We start from the raw sequence: 22,847 nt of genomic DNA on the forward strand, positions 1-22,847 counted from the left end.
CCAAATGCATCCAACAAAGAAACCTCCGCTCAAGATTGGCACCCCGCATTAGAACACCACCATACAAGAAAAAAACTATAGGTGATACATCCTTCTCCGTTCAAGCAGCCAAACTATGGAATTCATTACCCCCAACTGTAAGAGCCACAGATAACTTTCTTGTCTTCAGAAAACTACTCAAGAGTTGACTCTTTACTTCATAACCACCATATTCAAACAACTATGAATTGCATATGCCTATGTTGATAAATATTTTTTTCAGATTATTTGTATATTTCTAGTTATGTATAGTTTCTATAGAAAATATGTATCACTACTATGTCATAACAATTAAATACACACACACTCTTTAAACCTGTTTGACTAAGTATATTTTACCCATGGTTCTAATTATGTATTGTATGTGCATATGTGTGTGTATTCATGTGTGTGTGTATGTATATATATATATGTATGTATATGTGTATGTTGTTTCTGTGCTTGGCATGTTCGTGGGTCATTGCATGGCTCCTGGGTGGGTTGGTATACTAGATATCTATGAATTCCTGCTCTCATCTTATCACACTTATCTACCCATCATCATATGTCATGTCTCTATCAAACTATCCTCCATTCTCACTCTGACTCATCCCAAGGCCTTTCTTCTACTTTCATCTCCTAAATAACTCTGCCTAAGCTCTTCCCTCCGCTTCCACATCTAACTCACCAAACCTCACTCTACTACTGTGACCTCCCACACAACCCTACTAAATTCTCCTGCATTTATCTCACCCTGCTACCATGCTCTCCCTAACCCCTCCACATACTCTTCCCTCCTCCATCCCCCTTTACTCATCCCAAGCCTTTGGGTTGAGTAAATTAAGGAAATACTCCCAATTAACACTTATGGATTTCTTTCCTCCTCCACCCCTCCATTGCTCCAGTCAATCTAACTAACAAACTCTCATATCCGCGGCTCAAATTAACTCATAATAATACTAAAACTGTACTCATTATTTCCCGATACTAATCCATCACTAATTCTTGTTGGGTTCCAGAGTACCGTGCTACTCACCGAAAAGCGCTTCGACGCCTCGTCAGGGGTAGTAAGCGCTATATAAATACGATTACAATACAATACAATACATGCACGCAGTGCCGTAATACAGTGCCACTGATATCCAGAAGGTCGACTAATAGCGCAATGCAGACCCCGATGCCCAAGCCCTCCTCCACCCTCCAGCTCACCCTAACCATCCCACACGCACGGGTTGGAGAGAGATCACCCTCTCCTCGATACAGGGGCTGCTCATGGGCAGAGTGACAGTCAGGATCCCAGGTGAGAAGGTGGGGGTAGGTAGCAGGACTGATTAGAAGACAGTTGGCAAATGGGGGATTTGGCCACCACTCAGGAAGTTCTCCACCAGGATGCGGAGCAAAAGGGGCTGAGGGCAATATGCTGTTCAACCCAAGGATTCCGTAATGTGCCTTTCAGCACCAGCCCAGTTCTGCAGAGCACCAAGGGAGGAGGTCGTGCCATCTCTTGACCCGCTTCTGATCGCTCTCTGAATCATTCCTTAGGCCCAGTCAATTACTCTCACCACTGAGACCCGGTCCAGGCAAAACCACTTAGCAACACAATGTCGTCTGGGACTGGGCAGGTAATTCACCACAAGGAGAGTCCAAAAGGAAGTCACAATGAAGGGGAATGTAGCAGGGGAGCCTCTCGGAAGAAAGAGGCACTCCGTCGGGTATACGTCAATAAGAGTCACACCCAGGCAATCTGGGCACAGCGCCTGGTGCGCATCAATCTGGGTCGCACCACACAGTTCCAGTCACACACAATGAAGAGTTATAAATTCCATGCCTCCCTGGAAATGAGGCACAATGCCTGATGCACATTGATACGGGTCCCATAAGACAGTTTCGGTCACACACAATGAATAGTTACTAATTCCGTGCCTCCCTGGAAATGAGGCACAACGCCTGGTTCACATTAATACTAGTCACACTACATAGTTTTGGTCACACAGAATGAAGAGGTGCAAATTCCATGCCTTCCTGGGAGTGAGCTACAACCCCCAGTGCAGGTTGATACGAGTCACTCCAGACAAGTCTGGTTACATGCACAGGCGCAAGTTCAGCAGCGCCATACGAGGTAGAATGAGGCACTCCTACTGGTGCGCCCTCACCTCCGAGGGCAGCTCTCTGTGAATAAGACACCGCATGCAATGAGCGTGCAGTCAGCGTATCGTGCGCAAGAGATGCAGCACATTCAACAAAGCTGGACACGCAAGGTCCCGGAACCAGTGAATCCACTCACCACCATCAAGATGCTTATGCATGCTGAGGCCCCACGATGCGGGGGCCACACTACTTAGATGCGGGCAATGCTCTTGGAGCTCCGCACCAGGCAATACAGTCTCCAGGCACAGTTCTTAGTTCCACGCTCACACCGCACTACCAGTTGGGATTCAGCAGACGATGTGGGAATTTATGAAGGCAGCGCTCAACAGGTGACACAAGTAGTTGTGGGTCCCTCGCTGTAGGTCTTTGATGTCCCTGAGACCTCCACAAGAGAACAGGGGTCAAGCCAAAAAGTCCTTTGAGAGCACACTTCAGGGTGCCATACAGCAGCAGGCAGTCCACCCAGGCCAGCCAATATTCAGGAAGGGTGCTCGGTCCCTTTCAATGGCAGTAATCCTCCTTTTGCACAACAGATTCCTCTGGCAGTGTGCAGTGCACAGACCAGGTTCTCTGGTCCCATATCCCCACAAGTGTATCTCTGACCTCCTGAAGTATGGTATCAGCAGTTATGCTTTAGTGTGCCTTTAAAGTTTGAGATAGTTCAGAAGTTCTTCCTTTGAATCACAGAAGTCTCCCCTAAATTTCAGCACTGTCTGACATGGGGCAGTGGAATGCAGATCTTAATCTTAACTGGGGGCCATGACCTGGCTGCCAGAGGCCAAGTGTCAAAACCTCTAATCCAATTTGTCTTGCCAGTCCCTCAAACGACAGAGATCTGTCATTCCAGTTTCATGCCCAATGTTTATAGTTGTCGATGGGGAACATACAGATGTGCTCCCCTACTCTCCAGTGTAGATTACAGGCAAGCAGAAAGGCACACAATGAATTTTAGAGCAGAGAAATGCCTACTTTCAAAAAGTGGCATTTCTAAGTTAGTAATGACAAAACCACCTTCACCATAGGAAGGGGTTTGTCAATGTGAATCCAATGATAGAAAACAGTGTGAGGCTGCTCCATTGCAATCCACGTTTGCAGTTTGGAGTCATTTCAATCAGTCCCCCCATGTTAGCCTTTTGGAAGAGCAACCTTCAAAAGTAAGGAAAACACACATGGGTATTCTTCACTACCTTGGCAGAGAAAGCCTTTGTGTACCTGCCCTGCCTTTCATCTACCACTCGCTTCACCTCTTCAGGACTTACCCTAGGGGTTCCCTTTTGGTAATGGAAGGCCTCCTCAGGGTTGACTGGGGATTTAGCAAGGCTACCTTGCGCATACATGCAATGGCGCTCACACAGGCCTCCAATGGCAGGCTCGGCACATGTTTAAAACACCATAGTGCAAGCGAGTACATTCAGGCCTGCAATGGTAGGCTTAGCACATGTTTAAAAACACTGGTAAGCGCCACCTCCTAACATGTGTAGGAAGGGTGTGCACACTTTCACACTGTACTTACAGAAGGAAAGTGCCCAGAGCCCTGACGTCACTAAAAGAGAATCAACCAAACCTATGCGATGAGCCGATCTCCAAGTTAGGGAAAACCCATGTGGGGGTTCTACACTACCGGGGCATGGAACACCATGTGTACCTGCCCAGCCTTTCATCTACCACCTGCTCCACCCTCCAGGGCGTGCTCTGGGGATAGTGGAATGACCACTCTGGGTTAGGTAAGGAGTGAGTCATGCCAACCTAAATACAAGCACAACTGTGCCTCCACAGGCCTGCAATGGTGGGCTTGATACATGTTTGACAGGCTATTCTGGTGGTGGGCACACTCAGTGCCGCGTCCCACCACTAACCAGGGCTGCACACACCATAGGTATGTGGTGTACCTTTTTACAGGGAACTCCTGGGTACCTCACCTAAACCAATCACATACGCACCCCTTGCTGGCATATGTAGGAAGGGCATGCACATTTTCCTACTGCAGTACTAGGGGATAAGTGCCCAGAGCCCTAAAGCCACGCAAAGAGTCAGCAAAAAAACAGGAGAAAAAAGCAACAAGTTTTAGGAATATCCCCTAAGAAGGGCCATGCCCAACAGGATGTCACTGGGTTGGGAGTTCTCCCCATTCAGAAGGCAGCTAAGCAGGCCTGAGGTCCACAAAGACTGGATCTCTAACTTCCCTAACACGGAACAATACTTCATACCCAAAGAAGCATCATTCATAAATCACTCTTGTACTGTCCAAAGTTCATTGGAGAAGCTCAGTAATCTTTTTGTTGTGTGACATTTGCCCAACAGTGGTATGGGTTGAGGTTGGGTCACTGCAAAACAATTTTGTTGGACTTTAAGAAGTAATTTATTCTTTGCCACAAGTGCTGCAAAATGCTACCTTATGTCCCCTCTCGCCTAAGGACATCTTTCCATTCACACATGATCAGTGAGTTGCTTGCAGCCACTAGCAATACAGTCAAGAAACCGTTAATTCGATTTAGGACCATTAAATGGCTAGCTCTGCTGTTCTGGGGAGCTTTTAACACCGCCGTGTCATCGAAGGCAGTCTGATTCGAGGGCATCTCTGTGGTTACGAAGGTTGGTTATCCAAACGTGTTTCTGGCAGCACTAGGTAGCCCCATAACGTATAAGCAAGTTTCAGGGATGCGCTCCATTTTTGCTTCTGTCTGTTTCCATGGCGCTCTTGTATGAAATGTGTGGCACGTCTGTATTTAAGCGTTAGTGGGCATGATGGCTCAGCGAGTTGAACTTTCACTGGTGAAACACGCAGTGATCTGCAAGTCACAGGTTTAAATATCTCGCAAGACCATCTCAATCTTCCATCCTTCCAAGGTTTTTTAAACTAATTAAAAGTAACACCTGTTCTGTACAGCACCTATAAATAACAAAAGTGTTTTAAGTGTGGTATGAAACTCTTTATAAAAAGAGTTATCATTAATATACAACAAATTAGCTGATAATGGAAAGGACACCCAAACCTTCTGCCAGCTCCATACCATGCTAACTAGAGATTGTGTAGCTATGGAAACATGAAGGTCGAGTGGGGCCCCAACTCCAGCTAGTAACCATCTTCTCCGTGGCAAGATGCAGTGATAAGAGTGTACTCAGGTAAACGGTTGCGAAGGTTGTGCCTTTATGGCGATTTCCACAGGGTAGTGGGTTGTGTGGAATTTGCGTCATTTGCATTTCACGAAATTACACAAAATTTCAGCAAAAACCACGTGTAATTTCTCAAAATTAAAAACTGTCATTTAGCTCACAATGCATCCTCGTGTCATTTTGTGTTAAAAATGATGCAAAAAAAATAAATAAAATAAAGGACCCAGAGACCCTCAGTCTGAACCATCTTCCCCTCCAACTCAACCAAATCAATGACATCATTACTCTAGTATGTACTGTGGGTGTCAGGTTACGATTATTTACAGCAAATCATAAGCACGGTGTTCTCAAATAACATGAAATTGTAAACAACCACATCAAATAACAATAATTCACATCAGACTATTATTTGCACAGCTATAAAAAATAGGCTGACAGAGTAAAGATTAATAATGCATCAAAGTATTTACAAAGAGACACTCACTGAAAATGTCACAACACTTAGCACTGGATTCCATTCACCCTACTCGAACCATACAGGCAAAAACCCTCTGGATCCCTGAGAGGTGGTAGCAACTCTCTGTATCCTTGACTACCGACCATGGTGCCGTTCCTCTTCATCACCATGCTGCCACAGGAGCCACATGATACAAATAATGGATTACAGCCCCTGCCCTCCACTGGTAAATTGTGAACCTCTGTCCCCAACCCGATGTGAATGTCATTCACAGAATTAGGATTGATGCCTATCAGCTAAGAGGTGACCTAAGACATATTAGATGGATAGTCCCTCTATCCTTCATGTTGTATGCTGCTATTTCGCAAATATCATCTTAAAGTCACTACTCCTAACCACCTCATGAGTAAGGGGCTAGGTGGGTGGGAAATTTAGTGGACACCTCTGCAACTGTGCCTCAAATTCGGGTCCCGATGTCATAGTGGCCAAATGAAAAGGGGGGGACAGGTCAAGCCCAGCCTAAATAGCCCCCTCGCCATTGAGACATCAGGGCCAGAAGTGGCGGGCTAGTCACATTGGTAACTTCCACCTTCCTTCGACTCGTTAGGCAAGTGACAGTAAGTATAACCCAGAGAGTCCCCAGCCTTTCCTGCCATTGAGCCAAGCAGTCACAAGAGCAGGATAGGGGTGTAGATCCACAGAGGCCCCAGGCCCTAGAACTGTGCACCTCTACAGGGTGTGCTATGTCTATAGGACCCAGAGACCCCCAGTCTGAACTACACCCACCTCCATCTCAACTGAATCAATGACAAGTTATTACTCTAGTATTAGGCAAGAAAATCGGGGCATGTTAATTTACAGTAAATCATAAACACAACGTTCTTAAGTCACAAGAATGTGTCGGCAAACTCATCAGATAACAATTCACACATTAAAAAAATCAAAGTTCAACACATCTATAAAAAATAGTCTGTCAGAGTAAAGATGATTATTACATTTGCAATGTGGTACTCCCTGAAAATGTCACAGTGCCGACTGGATTCCCTTCATTCTACTCGAACCACACGGGCAAAATCACCTGTAACCCTGAGGGGTAGTACCAACTCCCTGTATCCTTGACCACCATCCATGGTCCCAACCTTTGCACCCAACACAATGCCGCAATAGGATGTGAGCCCAGGGGCCACAACCCCATGCCCCACACTGCTGAACTGTTAGCCTATGGCCCAAGCTGTCCTTGGTGTGAATGTCGTTTACAGAATAAGGATTCCTGGCCGTGCCCCAGAGCTGACCTAATGATGGATAATCCCTCTGCCCTTGAAAAGATTTAATGTTGCATACTGCTATTCTGCCACAAGGGCTACCAGGGCAACGAGGTCCTTCTCTCTCCCTACCAACAAACAGGAATTGCACAAAAGCCTATATGCCCTTAATGAAGAGGTCTGTTCCTGCATCAGACAAATGCACCCTGTCACGGTACAACATGTGTTTTTTCCCCTTATTAATTTATGGAGAATCTGTCTAAAATGCCAGAGGCCAGTACACAATGTTGACATCTCCTCATTAAGTTACCTGACAAAAATGTTAATGGCCCTGGACTTCCTGTCCTTTCCCCAAATGTGTTGAGATATCACGTAGAACTAGGCAATGAAAGCATTAGGGCCGACCATGCAAATTCCCTCAGGAGAGATTCCCTCAATTTCACACAAATTAGCTTGACCAAGTCATTACCACCCAGATTCATGATGATAAGGGCTGGGAAATGGAGTCCTATGTGACCCTTTGTCTTTTCCACCATCTTTTGCAGCTGGGTGACCTTGAGGTCTCCCACCTCACACCATCTAAAGAAGACGTTTCTCAATGATGCCGGCGTAGGCCTAGGTAGCTGTTGTAACTGGTATTCTCCCACACAAAAGAGTGACCTAAGACCCATAAACCTTGGAAGGCATGACTACTAAAAGAGATCAAAAGAGAAAAAGGGTGACCATCATGGAAAATAAGAAGGCAGAAACCACTATAACAGTTCGGGTGGATGTAGCATTTGAATCAAGAGCATGACCACAGCCTCACTGCTGTGAGAGGCCTGCTGTGTCTGTAAAGGTAACAGCATCTATTCTAAAAGAATGAGGTGCTGTGCACTGTGTGTATGCTGTATACATATGTCAAGTGTATGTGCACCTGTGAATGGCACAATACACGGATGAGTCTGGGTTTCATTTTGGGAGACCCAGGGAAGCATGGTGACACGGCAGGTGAGGAGGTGGAGGTATACCCCCAGACAGATTTGTTTTATTGCTGCATTCCTGTAAGCTGGGTGGGACATACTTGAGGAAGGGAAAGTCAGGCTCTCCTGTCCACTTCAAAGGGTGGTCTTTGATTCAGAGAGGTGTCACCACAAAGGGGCCTGGGAACATATCATATTTGGAGTCACTCTCGTTATGACTGAATGCTTTAACTCCTTCGCTGCCAGGCCTTTCCCCCCTCAGGTGCCGACCCTTTTTTGGCTATGTGGGGTAGTTTGCGCTTAAGCCCCCATAACCTTTTGTCCACATAAGCTTTCCATGCTTCTTTTGCGTCCTTTTTTTCCAACATCCTAGGGATTCTAAAGGTATCCAGAGTTTGCGGGTTCCCCTAGAGGAGACCTAGAAATTAGCCACAATATAGCTAAAATGTAGTTTTTTCACAAAAATGGGGGAAAAGGTGCTGCAGAAGAAAGCATGTGTTTTTTCCCCTGAAAAGGGCATCTACAAAGGGCTTCCCAGCATCCAGGAACAGGCAGACTTGAATCACAACACCACACTTTTCACAAGTTTGGTATTTTAATGGGACATCCCCATTTTTACTATTTTTTGTGCTTTCAGCTTCCTTCCAGTTAGTGACAGAAATGGGTGTGACACCAATGCTGGATCCCAGACAGTTAAGCATTTTTGAAAAGCAGATAAAATTCTGAATTCAGCAAGGGTTCATTTGTGTAGACCCTTCAAGGTTTTCCTACAGAACGTAACAGCTTAAATAAAAAATATTGAAATTGAGGTGAAAAAAGGAGCCATTTCTGTCCACCTTTAGTTCTATGACTTTTACCAGCTATGGCAGATTTTTTAAAGCAATATACTGTTACATCTGCTGGATTCTTCTGGTTGCAGGAATATATAGGGCTTGTAGGTTCATCAAGAACCCTAGGTACCCAGAGCCAATAAATGAGCTGCATCTTGCAATGGGTTTTCATTGTATCCCGGGTTTACAGCAATTCATTTGGTGAAATATAAAGAATGAAAAAGAGGTATCAAGGAAACCTTCATATTTCCAAAATGGGTACAAGATAAGGTGTTGAGAAGCAATTGTTATTTGCACATTTCTGAATTCGGGGCTCCCCATAGTAGCATGTGAATTACAGGGCACTTCTCAAATAGACTTCTTTTTTACACACTGTCTTACATTTGGAAGGAAAAAATGTAGAGAAAGACAAGGGGCAATAACACTTGTTCTTCTATTCTGTGTTTCCCCAAGTCTCCCGATAAAAATTGTACCTCTCTTGTGTGGGTAGGCCTAGCACCCGTGACAGGAAACGAAACATGGACACATCACATTTTTACATTGAAATCGGACATGTTGGTAGGACTAGTGCCCGCGACAGGAAATTCCCCAAACACACAACATGGACACATCAAATTGTTCTTAAGAAAACTGACCTGTTTTTTGCGAAGTGGCAAGCTGTGGATTTTGGCCTCTATCTCACCCGGCACCTAGGAATATGTTATAATGTGGCTCGTGGCTGTTATGCTTGAGCCTTGAGCCTTGAGCCGATAGTCTGGAATGTTGGCACCGCGTCTGATAAGAGCTCCGACAATAAACAGTTTCTTTACAAGTGCGACACTGTTTGTGGTCTCATCTTTACACTTTTGGCGATGAGCATCAGCAAGCTCAGCAATTTCTTCTCAACGCGGATGCTGTGAATCCACGACTTCCTTTCTTGGCGTGGGATGCGAGGTTCCGTTTTGTGATCGGCGTATTACGGATCAAGATTGTGTTCTCACCTCAATTTGAATCAGCCGTTCCGTGACCTGATCTTCGACTGCTTTGTTGTGAGTTATCGGCATTTTATTAGTGTTTAGAAGTCATTCGGCACGCGCTGTGTAAGCCACTGCTTCTCTTCTGCTTCAGTCTCCTAGCAATGCTTACTTCTAACGTTGCTGAGCCAACGTCAGACGACGCATCTGCACGTTTGTGGTGGCCATCTTAGAGAGTTGGGAAAACTCTCATTTAACAAAACGGAATTTAGGAGGAATCATAAAGTACTGTATTTGCGACCTGCCGGTTCTCGATGTATTCCTTAAGGATTCTTTTGCGGTGATAGGCACACCTAAACCATTAAGGAGAAAAGTGCCTTCTGCGGTGATGGGCAAACCTGAACTTTGCTGCTTTGCTGAACTTGTCTGCTTTACTATTAAGCACCTGAGAGGGGGAAATTTGACTTTATTTTATTTAAATCTACAGAGACACTTTAACACAAAGTACTATACTTATATTTGTTTATTTTATTTTTTTTCTAACGAATTCAAACATTAGGTTTGGCTTCAAATGATGGATATTGCGACAGCCACTGTGCATTCTCCACCTCAGTTTTTGGTACAAACTGGTAGTCCGCCAATACTTTGGGTGTAGTGGATAGACATATTTGATAATTATGTTGAGGCTCTAGATGGCTTAGGGTTCTCTTCTAATAGGAAAAAAGCTATCTTACTTAGTTCTTTAGGCAAAGATGGTCAGCATGTGTTCAAGTACTTGCCAAAGACTGTTGATCAGGCTGGCCAGCCTATTGATGATGTATTTTTAGAAGCTAGACAGAGATTAGAATTGAGGTTTGCTAAGACTGAGAATGTAGTCATGCAAAGGTTTAAGTTTTACACACAACCCAAGAAGGAAGGTGAATCTGTGGATGAACAATACTATATGAATCAAGAATCAATAAAACGTTTCACACATCCCCAGTAACACCCATATGACCTCTGTGCTACTGATCCTTCTTCCTAGCCCCAGGCAGCTGTTCCTCCAGCTATCTTAAAAGGGCGAGATGAGAAATCAGACCGCCACAATGCCCAGTGGCCCAGAAAATAGCTACCCAGGGTAAGGAAGCGAGGGGCCAACTCAACAAGGTGGTGAGAAGTAGGGGATAGATGGATGTGCTGCTTCAGCCACAAAACAAACTGATGCAGCTTCAAAACGAGTGAGTAGGAGGGGAATGGTTGTGGCATAGTACGATGTAGCCAGAGGCTGAATTACATATGGGCTAGGCAAGCGCGCAATGCCCCCCAGTTGTGTGTCTCAGACAGCGTTGCTGCAGCTCGAGCTGTTGCATCAAATGGGCACTGTCTGGAGTCTTATCTCCGACCTACCAGAGTTTTTCATAGGCTTTTAGAAGACCATTTACATGCCTGTGTGAACTGGTTAAGGAGACTTTGTTTATTGTATTGATTCCAATACCCCCGGGCTCCACGCTCTGTCTATTCCTTAAATTTGTATTTCACTTTTACTGCCACAGTGAGAGAATGCATTTCAGGAAAGTCATATCACCAGTAGGATTGCCACCATTCTAAAACAAAAATACCAGCCATTTGTTGTTTCAGACCATGCAAGTGCCTCGCCTTGACACTAAATAGGGCTGTAATTAAAATTGTATCTATTCATTTGTAACATGACTTTTCTGTCTTTGTTTCCTGTAGTTACTAGTTATGGATCATTAGTGTAGTCCTATAACACACTTAAAAATGCTTTCTATTTCTATTTGCTCTTTGAAGTATGCACCGATGCTGCTAAAAATACCAGCGTTAGGTGATTCTACCTATTTTTGTAGGGGCTGGGACATCAAAATACTGAGCAAGGAACCCTAATCACAAGATTGAAAGTTTGTTGCTGGATCAGCACATTATTTTCTTTCCCCATCGTCCATCCCCGATTGATGCCATAATAGGAATAGTTTCATTTATATCTTAAACCCTATGTAGCAGTCAATAACATGCTGAGCTACTGCAAGTGTCTGGGAATATACCTTGCATGCAGACAATCCACACCTCATTCTCAATGATAAACCTTCACTTCACTTTCACAGTGCTCACCATGCACTCATACCATTCACCCTCCTCCTACACTGCACTCACACTAGCACATCACTCAACCTGCATGCACATGACACTCCACTCACCTGTCACTTTCACTGCTCACCCTACACTCACAATGATCACAGTGCACTCAAACTGCTCATCATGGACTCACGCAGTTACTCTGCTCTCACACCGTTCATCCTTCTCCTGCCCTGTGCTCACACAAGCACAGTGTTCATCCTGCACTCACAGAGATCACACTGCACTCATGTCATTCTCCCTCTACTTACCCTACGGTCACATGACCTATCCTCCATTCATAGTGATGACACTGCACTCACACTACTCACCTGCACTCACCCTGCAGTCATACAAGCACCCTACCCACCCTGCATTGATGTGACACTTTAGAAGAGGATGTGGCATAACGGCCTGAGCTGCAAACTTGGGATCTGGTGGAACCAGGTTTGAGTCTCAGCGTTGATTTGGATTCTGGGCAAATCACTTAATCTCCCTGTGCCTACAATTCAGTGCCTTGTGACCCTCACGGGTGATTTGCTGTGCTTTACAAATCCTGGTTTTATTTATTTATTCACTCACCTGTTACTCTCACTGCTCACTCTGCAATCTCACTCCTAACAAGTACATCACTAACCATGCATTAATTCATTGCACTCTGCACTTTCACTCGCACCCAAACTCATACAGTCACATCACTCACCCTGCAGTCACTCCTCTCACCCTACTCTTAAACTGTCACACCACTCATCGTGCACTCACATATTCACTCCTGTCACTCACCCTGAAGTAACACTGTTAGAAATGGGGTCTCTGGTTGGCAGTCAGTTTGCACTCTGTCCAAGCAGGGACCCTCACTCTAGTCAGGGTAAGGGAGAAACACACATAGATAACCACTGCTTACCCCCTTGGTAGCTTGGCACAAGCAGTCAGGCTTATCTCTGAAGCAATGTGTAAAGTATTTGTACAAACACACACAGTTATACAGTAAAAAACACTACAAAATGGACACCCCACCAATTTAGGAAAATAGGTAATATTTATCTAAATCAAACAAGACCAAAATGACAAAAATCCAACAGACACAAGTCAAGATATGAATTTTCAAGAGAATAAGAGTTTTTCTCCATAGAAAACAATGGAAACGTTGATTTTGCCCAAAGTACCTAATTTGTGTAAGAAATAAAGCCGCACAGGCAAGCATGCATCGGAAAAGTCAGCGATGCGTCAATTCCTTACTTGCAAGTGAGGCCGTGCATTGTTTCTTCTCCGGTCAGGTCAGCAATGTGTTGTTTTTCTCCCTTGCAAGAGAGCGATGCATTGATTTCCAGACAGGGCACATCAGATCTGCGCTGGTTCAGGATGACTTTGACGCCAAGGGACGAATCTGGTCACACAGTCTTAGAAAGCCACGCTGCATGGGGTTTGCGTCATTATCAGCCGCTGCAAGGGGTGTTGCGTTGTTTCTTCAGCCGCGATCCATCGATCTCCCTGCTGCGATGCAGGTGTAGCATCATTTTCAGCCGCAAAGCGGGTGGGGCATCGTTTATCAGCCACGTTGCAGGTAGTGCGTTGAAAATTTCCCCGCACAGCTTTCTGCGTGTGAATTTCAGCTCTTGTTCTTCCAACTTCACCTCTTAAGGGCCCAGGACCTAGATAAGGCACCACTTGCAGGGCAGGTGTCCCAGCAGAGAGTCTAGGTGCTGGCAAATGAAGTCTTTGATGGCCCTGAGACTTCAAAACAGGAGGCAAGCTCAGTTCAAGCCCGTAGAAATTCTTCTTCAAGCAGTAATGCACAACAAAGTCCAGTCTTTGACCCCTTTCACAGGCAGAAGCAGCAACTGCAGGGTAGCCCTAGAAAGCATAGTCACAGGCAAGGGCAGCACTTCTCCTCAGCTCTTCAGATCTTCTTCTTCTTCTTGGCAGAGGTTCCTCTTGGTTTCAGAAGTGCTCTAAAGTCTAGGGTTTTGGGTCCACTACTTATACCCATTTCTGCCTTTGAAGTAGGCAAACTTCAAAAGAAGGTCTCTGTTGTTCACAGGATCCTGCCATGCTCAGGCGAGGCCCCAGGCACACACCAGGGGTTTGGAGACTGCATTGTGTGAGAGAAGGCACAGCCCATTCAGGTGTAAGTGACCACTCCTCCCTCCACTCTACCTCATTAGGATATGCAGGCTACACCCCAGCTCCCTTTGTGTCACTGTCTAGAGGATATTCACAAACAGTCCAACTGTCAGTCCTGCCAGACAGGGAATCCACAAACAGGCAGAGTCACAGAATGGTTTAAGCAAAAAAATGCCTACTTTCTAAAAGTGGCATTTTCAAACTAACAATCTAAAAAACTATTTAAAGGCATCCCCCATGTTAACCTATGAGAGATATATGCCTTGCAACACTGAAAACCAAATTTGGCAGTATTTCACTGTTAGGACAGGTAAAACACACCAGTACATGTCCCACCTTAATCAGACTGTGCACCCTGCCCATGGGGCTACCTAGGGCCTACCTTAGGGGTGCCTTACATGTATAAAAAGGGACGGTTTAGGCCTGGTAAGTGGGTACACTTGCCAGGTCGAATTGGCAGGTTAAAACTGCACACACAGACAATGCAGTGGCAGGTCTGAGCTATATTTGCAGGGCTGGTAATGTGGGTGGCACAACCAGTGCTGCAGGCCCAGTAGCAGCATTTGATTTACAGGCCCTGGCTGCCTCTGGTGCGCTTCACTAGGGACTTACTAGTAAATCAAATATGCCAATCATGGAAAAGACAATTACCCATACATTTTACATAGGTTTACTTTAACTTTAGCAGTGGCCAGCAGTGGTAAAGTGCCCAGAGAACCTAAACAGCAAAAACAAAGTCCAGCACACAGTCAAAACATGAGGAGAGGCAAAAAAGAAAGGGGAGACCACGCCAAGGATTCCAGGTCTAACAGACACCACTCACTCTGCACTCCCTCCTCTCACTTGACACCCACACGGACCGACCTCTCAGCATGCACTCATACAGGTACTCTGTTCACCCTGCCTGCACACAGGGACAATAGTCTGTCGAAACTCAGGGACACACCATAACTCTGCACGAAGTTCTCTCACCATGCACTCACCAGTCACTCTCACAGATCACCCTTCACTCTCGCCACTTTTCCTGCACCACACAGACACACCACGCACCCTTCATATACACTGTTTACACCACCCTACGTTCACTCTTCTCACTCTGCATGCACTCCTCTCACCCGAAAATCACATATGCCCTTCTCTCACACTGCATTCATGCAGCTCAACGACACACACATCAGCACTTTTTTTACCCTACACTCGCACCACTCATGCTTCATTCATGCATACTATTCTCCTTCACCCTGCACTTACATGAGCACACCCCTTACCCTGCACATATAAAAATTACACAACTCTTATGAATATATACATATTTCTACAAAAGTGCCCAGAGAATACCTGCTCTTTCCATAGTATTAAATGCCTACTTAATTCGGCTGCAACAATGGAGCTGGTGCAAGAGTGGAGAGTGGACGGAGAATGTGGGATGACACAAGGATGGAGAATAGGGCTGAGACTTTGGGGGTATAGTGCTGATTTGAGTATCATGTGACACTTTCAGCCAGTCCTAGCTGTCCATTCACCACAATACTTCATTCTGGGACATTTGGATATTTTTTTTAGATTGTAAATTGGATCTGAAAATCCCAAAATGTAAGGTGTTGCTGGATAAAATCCATGGTTGCAGAAGAAATCAATATTTTCATAAGATAATGTGGATGCTGTGATATTACAAAATTGATTTGTTATTTCCAATACTGTAACTGCTTAAACCACATGGATAATTACTGTACAGCTGTTTTAAGGAAGTGCACTTTCAATTGTAAATGTATTTGTAACAAACATTGAGAAGGCAATATGTTGGACCTGGCCCTTTTTATAGGGTCACTCCCCAAAGTCTGACTCTTTTTGCTGATGTTATGACTCTGGTCACTTTATCACTGCTGATCAGTGCTAAAGTGCATGTGCTCTCCCTTCTAAAGCAGGTGTGATTGGCTTAGACCTAATTGGCACATTTGATTTACCTGACAGTCCCTTGTACAGTGGTATCTCTATACCCAAGGCCTGTAAATTAAATGCCACTAGTGGGTCTGCAGCACAGCTTGCGCCACCCTCAGAAGTAGCCTTACAAACCTGTCTCAAGCCAGCCAGCGTGTGGCCTGCATGCACAGTTTACTGCTACATGGACCTAGCTTCTAAAATGACTTGCCAGGCCTATAAATCACCTTTTACTACATATAAGTCACCCCTAATGTAGGTCCTAGCTAGCCTTTTCGGCAGGATGCTATTTATGTAAAAGGCAGGACATGTGCCTAGCTGTGTGGCCTGTCCTGGTAGTGAAAAACAGCCTATATAGTTTCTCACTACTGAGTGCTGCCTTATCATAGGATTGCATTGGAAATGCCCTGCCTTATGTCTGGGTGGTACTGTCTGATCTATGAGGGGTAGCGTGGGCATGTTTGGCATGGTTGTAATGGTAGTGACAAATGCTGCTACCTGGTGTAGGGGGAGTTTGTATTACCATTATAGAAGTGGCACTTAGAAAGTGAGCATTTCTCTGTACTTATGATTCTAGTGTTTTGCAGCTTGACTCCAATCCACGTCTGGGACAGAGTAACAGCTTGCCTTTGTGCATACTTTTAAGACAGCCTGTACACAGGGAGGGTGGAGGTGTCACAGAGAGACATCTACATATTGAATGGTCTTCCTGGGGATGAGAGAGGGATAGGCAGGGTACACCTGCATTTGTAAAGGCTGTCTGTGCCTTGGCCTCACACAAAGGGCTCATTTACCCCCCACTGATGTCTAGAGCCTGTGCTTGAGGAGAGATTGGACACTCCTAGAACCAGTTAGGTCTGGTTGGATCCCCTTCTCCCCCTTTTGTGGAGACTGCACAAAATGAGTATAAGTACAATGGGGCTTTCCCCCACATTTTTAGAGCAATTTTGGAACTGGAACCAAACCTCTGCCAGAGAGACTACTGGACTGCACCAAGGACTCATCTGGACTGCCCTTCTGGTTGTTGCCCTGCTGTCTGGCTTCTGCTTGGTGGCACAAATGACTCACCAGGATCGCTTTTCTGTTTGTTGCCCTGTTGTCAGGCTGCTTCCTGACTCTGTCCCAGTTAGGGCACTGACTGCCCTGGTGCCAGGAGGAACGACCACCCACCTAGTTGTGCTGGCCTGCCTGCCCCTCTTTATACCCCCCCACTTTTGAGTTCCTCATTAGGGGCCCAGCGCTGGGAGGGTACTATTCCCTGCTCTCCTTGATATCCTAGGTGTGGGGAGCGCTTTGCTGGTTAGCGCCTCGTGGTTCTAACAACTGCTTAGGTAGCAGAGTATTACTGTCATGTTGTGTTTGGTCTAATGCTGTTGGGTAGAATACAGTTTATTTAATATAACTTAGCGTTGTGTTTCCTTTGTGTTGGGGATAGTGCGTCACATGTGTCACATGTGTTGTGCAATCACTTTACACATTGCATATGGGATCGGCCTGACTGCGCGTGCCAAGCTACCAAGGGGGTGAGCAGGTGTTATCTTGGGTATGTAGCTCCCTTGCCCTGACTAGAGTGGGTGGGTTCTGCCTGGCTTAGGTGCATACCCTAGCCAACCAGAAACCCCATTTCTAACACAATATCTTATTATTTTTGAATAGCGTGCAGGGAATATGTTTTCATTAAGCTTCACTAAAAGGCAAGGCAGGAATAGCAGAAGCAGCAGGGCAACCTGGGAGTGTGTGTGGGTATGTGTGTGTGTGAGTGTGACAGAATACAAATGTACGAAATAGTGCAAGAGAAATAATGAGAATGAGTGTGTGAAACTGAGTGTGTGAGAGAATGAGGTGCTCATTTCAACTTCAGCGGTCTATTACGACGTTGTGCCGATTTCTGCCCAATTTCGGGTGGAAATCCGACACCGTCGGCCTGGCGATGTCGTAATAGAGCCGGTTTCCACCACTGGCACCGCCGTGCAGTGTCGTTCTGTTGGCGTGGTGGTGCCGGCGGCGGAAACCGCTCCAATTACGACATCGACCAGGCCGACGGTGTTGGATTTCCACCCGGTAGGAAAGTGCCGGGACCCATCCCCTCCCATATGGCCACCTCGCCTAAGCAGGTAAGTTGATCGTTCGAAAGGGGGGGGTTGTTGTGTGAATGTGTGTGGTGTCTGCTTGTGTGTATGAATGCGGGGGGATAAATGGGGTGTCTGTGTGTGCATTTGTGAGTGTGTGTATGCTGAGGGGGTGTTGTGTGTGTGTGAGTGGAGTATGTTTGTATGAATGCGGGGGTGAAGGGTGTGTCAGTTTGAGTGCACGTATGCAAGTGTATGTGTCTGAGTGCGTGAATGGGTGTGTTTGTGCGTGTGATGAATGGGTGTATCTGAGTTAGTGTTTGGGTGCAAGTGTGTTGGGGTGTATGTAAGCGAATATGTGGGCGATTAGGGGTGCGTGAATGTAGGTGTGTGGTCGTGTGGAGGTGTGTCTGCCAGCGGCAGGAATGGAGATTCCTGTCGCCAGGTACATGACTGCTAGCATTCTCATGACAGTGCGACCACCACAAAAATGCTGGTGGTCTGCCAAGCCTTAATACCAATGGCGGTATTAGGGCACCTCTGACCCGGCGACCCGACTGCCTTGGTGTTATGGGCGGCGTTTCAGAGGTTTGGCTTCAGCCAAACCGATGATGTTATAATATGGCAATCTTTACCGGTGGCCCGGTGGCGGTAAGACCGCCACTGTGAGTCTGGCAGTCCAAGGACCTCTAGACTCATAATGAGGGCCTGAGTGTGAGAGAATCAGTGTATGTCAGTATGTGCTTGAATGTGAGTGTATGTGTGTTATACCTGCATGTGTGCTGCTGGTCTGGCATTCTGGAGGGTCTTCTTGCCTTATGGACAAGGGCTCTAATAGCATATGGACGTGAAGTGTTACCTATGGTAAACTGCTGGCCCTGACATGCTTCCATTAAGATGCCATCATTGTCTGTAGTGACTTGAACTGTCTAACTGAGAAAGCCGCTAACCCAATCATACCCAGCAGCAGGGACACAGAATACGTGACACCACACCTGGCCGAAGACCCTGACATGATGCATGTAGTTCTTACCTTATGGATTGGATCCATAGCACAATGTTTGAATTGATATTTGAGATAGTTCTTGTCATGAGATTTCCTGTACTCATTTTATAGGGGATGTCAATGGAAAAATGCTTACCTTTGTATACTGGAGGGAATTGTTACAGGTACCCATGACTATGGCTGAAGTAAATTTCTGGAACTGTCATATTGCACTCACTCCTTGGTAAAAGAGACTCACCCATCAAAAAATGCTGACTTTAATGTATTGGATAATAATTTCTGACTCATGACATTTGAAAAAAATGGGTTCTACTGTTAGGAAAGGCCACGCTTCCCTGGGGCACCATGAAAGTACTGGCATATTTCATGAATGCCCTGTAAGGGTCTGCAGAGTTTTAGCAAATTTGACCCCAAAAGTTTCAAAAGAAATTCAGAGGAGAAGTACACTCACGCCTAAACCACCTACAAAAAAAACTGTTAACTTGTTTTGCTCTCTGGAATTTGGGGGAAGGCTCACACCCCACCCCTTACATAGATCATTAGTCTGCGCTAGTGAGCAGAATTTGCAGGGTTTAGAGGGATCATTTAAAGACTTGAGTGCACACTGTCTCTGCAGAAAGAACAGGAGCAGAGATTTTGTAATGAAATAAACGCATTGTCTAATTGTAAAATGGATATAATTGTTTACAATTAAAATGTGGCTAAGCCTGTCACCCTCTTACCTATCTGCAAGTTTTCTCAGTTTATAGTCAATAGTGAGCCTTGTGGTCCGGGCTATCCCAATAACTGTGAATCTGGCTCCCATGGTTCCGGGGAGCAGCATGTGTGCAGGTGATTGCAGCTGGGAGAGCAAACTGAGACAGTGCATTGATGCAGCAGGAAGGATCGGCATGAGGCATGTTGGGGCTGCAGCAACAGGCATGCCCGTCGGAGTTCTGGGATGGAAGGACAGACTCAATGCTTATTCTTCATAGCACAAACATAAATGGCGAAGAAAAAATCCTGCCTTTGCAGCATCAATGTGGATGACACAGCCATTTTGAACGAGGGAACATCCTTCAATGAAAACCTCTATTCGTCAATATGATTAGCATATCAATAAAAATATGGTCTACAGTGTAGTTAATGCACACAGTGAGAATGTCATGATGCTTTAGGAATATTATGAGCTAATACTAATACCACATAGTAAGGAATACTTCCCTTTGCAAACTGCCACATCATTACACTTTTTTAGGTGACTGACCTCCCCTCAGGATCCATTAGGAGTACGCCAAATATTGCGCTCAAGGTAACCAACACATGGGCGGAGATAAAGACCCGCTCCTAGGTGTGCTACTTAACCCCTTCGCTGCCGGGCCTTTTCCCCCTCAGGTGCCAGGTCTTTTTTTGGCTATTTGGAGCAGTTCGCGCTTAGGCCCTCAGAACATTTTGTCCACATAAGCTACCCACGCCAAATTTGCGTACTTTTTTCCAACATTCTAGGGATTCTAGAGGTACCAAGAGTTTGTGGGTTTTCCTGAAGGAGACCAAGAAATTAGCCAAAATACAGCAAAAAATGTGTTTCTTTTTAAAAACAAAATTTGAAAAAAGGGCTGCAGAAGAAGGCTTGTGTTTTTTTCCCTGAAAATGGAAACAAAGGGTTTGCGGTGCTAAAATCACCAGTTTCCCAGCTTTCAGGAACAGGCAGACTTGAAACAGAAAATCTAATTTTTCAACACAATTTTGGCATTTTACTGGGACATACCCCATTTTTACTATGTTTTCTGCTTTCAGCCTCCTTCCAGTTAGTGACAGAAATAGGTGTGAAAACAATGCTGGATCCCAGACAGCTAAACATTTCTGAAAAGTAGACAACTTTCTGAATTCAGCAAGGGGTAACTTGTGTACATCCTACGAGATTTTCCTACAGAAAATAACAGCTGAAATAAAACAATATTGAAATTGAGGTGAAAAAAACAGCCATTTTTCTCAATGTTTTACTCTGTAAGTTTTTCCTGCGATGTCAGATTTTTGAAAGCAATATACCATTACGTCTGCTGGACTCTTCTGGTTGCGGGGATTTATAGGGCTTGTAGGTTCATCAAGAACCCTAGGTACCCAGATCCAGTAAATGAGCTGCACGTTGCAATGGGTTTTCATTCTAAACCTGGTATACAGCATTTCATTTGCTGAAACATAAAAAGTGAAAAATAGGTATCAAGAAAACCTTTGAATTTCCAAAATGGGCACAAGATAAGTGTTGAGAAGCAGTGGTTATTTGCACATCTCTGAATACCGTGGTGCCCAAACTAGCATGTGAATTACAGGGTATTTCTCAAGTAGACATCTTTTTTACACACTGCCTTACATTTGGAAGGAAAAAATGTAGAGAAAGACAAGGGGTGATAACACTTGTTTGCTATTCTGTGTTCCCCCAAGTCTCCTGATAAAAATGGTACCTCACTTGCGTGGGTAGGCCTAATGCTTGCAACAGGAAATGCAACATGGACACATCACATTTTTACATTGAAATCGGGCGTGTTTTTTCCAAAGTGTCTAGCTGTAGATTTTGGCCTCTAGCTCAGCCGGCACCTAGGGAAACCTACCAAACCTGTGCATTTTTTTAAAACTAGACACCTAGGGAAATCCAGGATGTGGTGACTTGTGGGGCTCTCACCAGCTTCTGTTACCCAGAATCCTTTGCAAACCTCAAAATTTGGCCAAAAAAAACACACTTTTTCCTCACATTTCGGTGACAGAAAGTTCAAGAATCTGAGAGGAGCCACAATTTCCTTCCACCCAGCGTTCCCCCAAGTCTCCTGATACAAATGGTACCTCACTTGTGTGGGTAGGCCTAGCGCCCGCAACAGGAAATGCCCCAAAACACAACATGGACACATCCCATTTTCCCAAGGAAAACAGAGCTGTTTTTTGGAAAGTGCCTAGCTGTGGATTTTGGCCTCTAGCTCAGCCGGCAGCTAAGGCAACCTACCAAACCTGTGCATTTGTTAAAACTAGACACCTAGGGGAATCCAAGATGGGATGACTTGTGGGGCTCTCGCCAGGTTCCTTACCCAGAATCCTTTGCAAACCTCAAAAGATGGCCAAAAAAACACTTTTTCGTCACATTTCGGAGACAGAAAGTTCTGGAATCTGGGAGGAGCCACAACTTTCCTTCCACCCAGCGTTCCCCCAAGTCTCCCAATAAAAATGGTACCTTACTTGTGTGAGTAGGCCTGTGGGCCCGCGAAAGGGAATACCCCAAAACACTATTTGGTCACAACAAAATAATCAAATGCAAAACTACCTGTTTTTGCAGAGGGCACCTGCGTTTTTGGTCCTGGGCTCAAGCAGCCATATAGGGAAACCTACCAAACCCAAACATTTCTGAAAACTAGACACCCGATGGAGTCCAGGGAGGTGTGACTTGTGTGGATCCCTCAGTGTTTTCTTACCCAGAATCCTCAGCAAATCTCATATAAATTTAGCAAAAAAATCACATTTTTCCCACATTTCTGTGTGGAATCACTGCACCTGGACAAATTTCACCCACCCAATGTTCCCCTCAGTCTCCCGGTAAAAATGATACCTCACTTGTGTAGGTGGGCCAAGTGCCTGTGATGGGGAAGAGCCAAAAACATGTCGAAATTGAGGGGAAACCAAAGCGGATCCAAAAGGGCAGTTTGAAAAAAAATATTTTTAGGTTGACAAGTGGGGCAGCATTTTTATCGTTATAGATGCGACAATGCTGAGCGGTAGGAGTTTTGTAGTTTCCTTCAGATTCCTGAAGGTTCCATCAAAAAAATTTGGGAAAATGTGTGATTTCCATTAAAATTGGAGGTTTGCAGGGCATTGTGGGTAAGAAAATGAAATGG

Source organism: Pleurodeles waltl, chromosome 3_1 (genome assembly GCF_031143425.1).
Source record: "Pleurodeles waltl isolate 20211129_DDA chromosome 3_1, aPleWal1.hap1.20221129, whole genome shotgun sequence".
Classification (NCBI taxonomy): Eukaryota; Metazoa; Chordata; class Amphibia; order Caudata; family Salamandridae; genus Pleurodeles; species Pleurodeles waltl.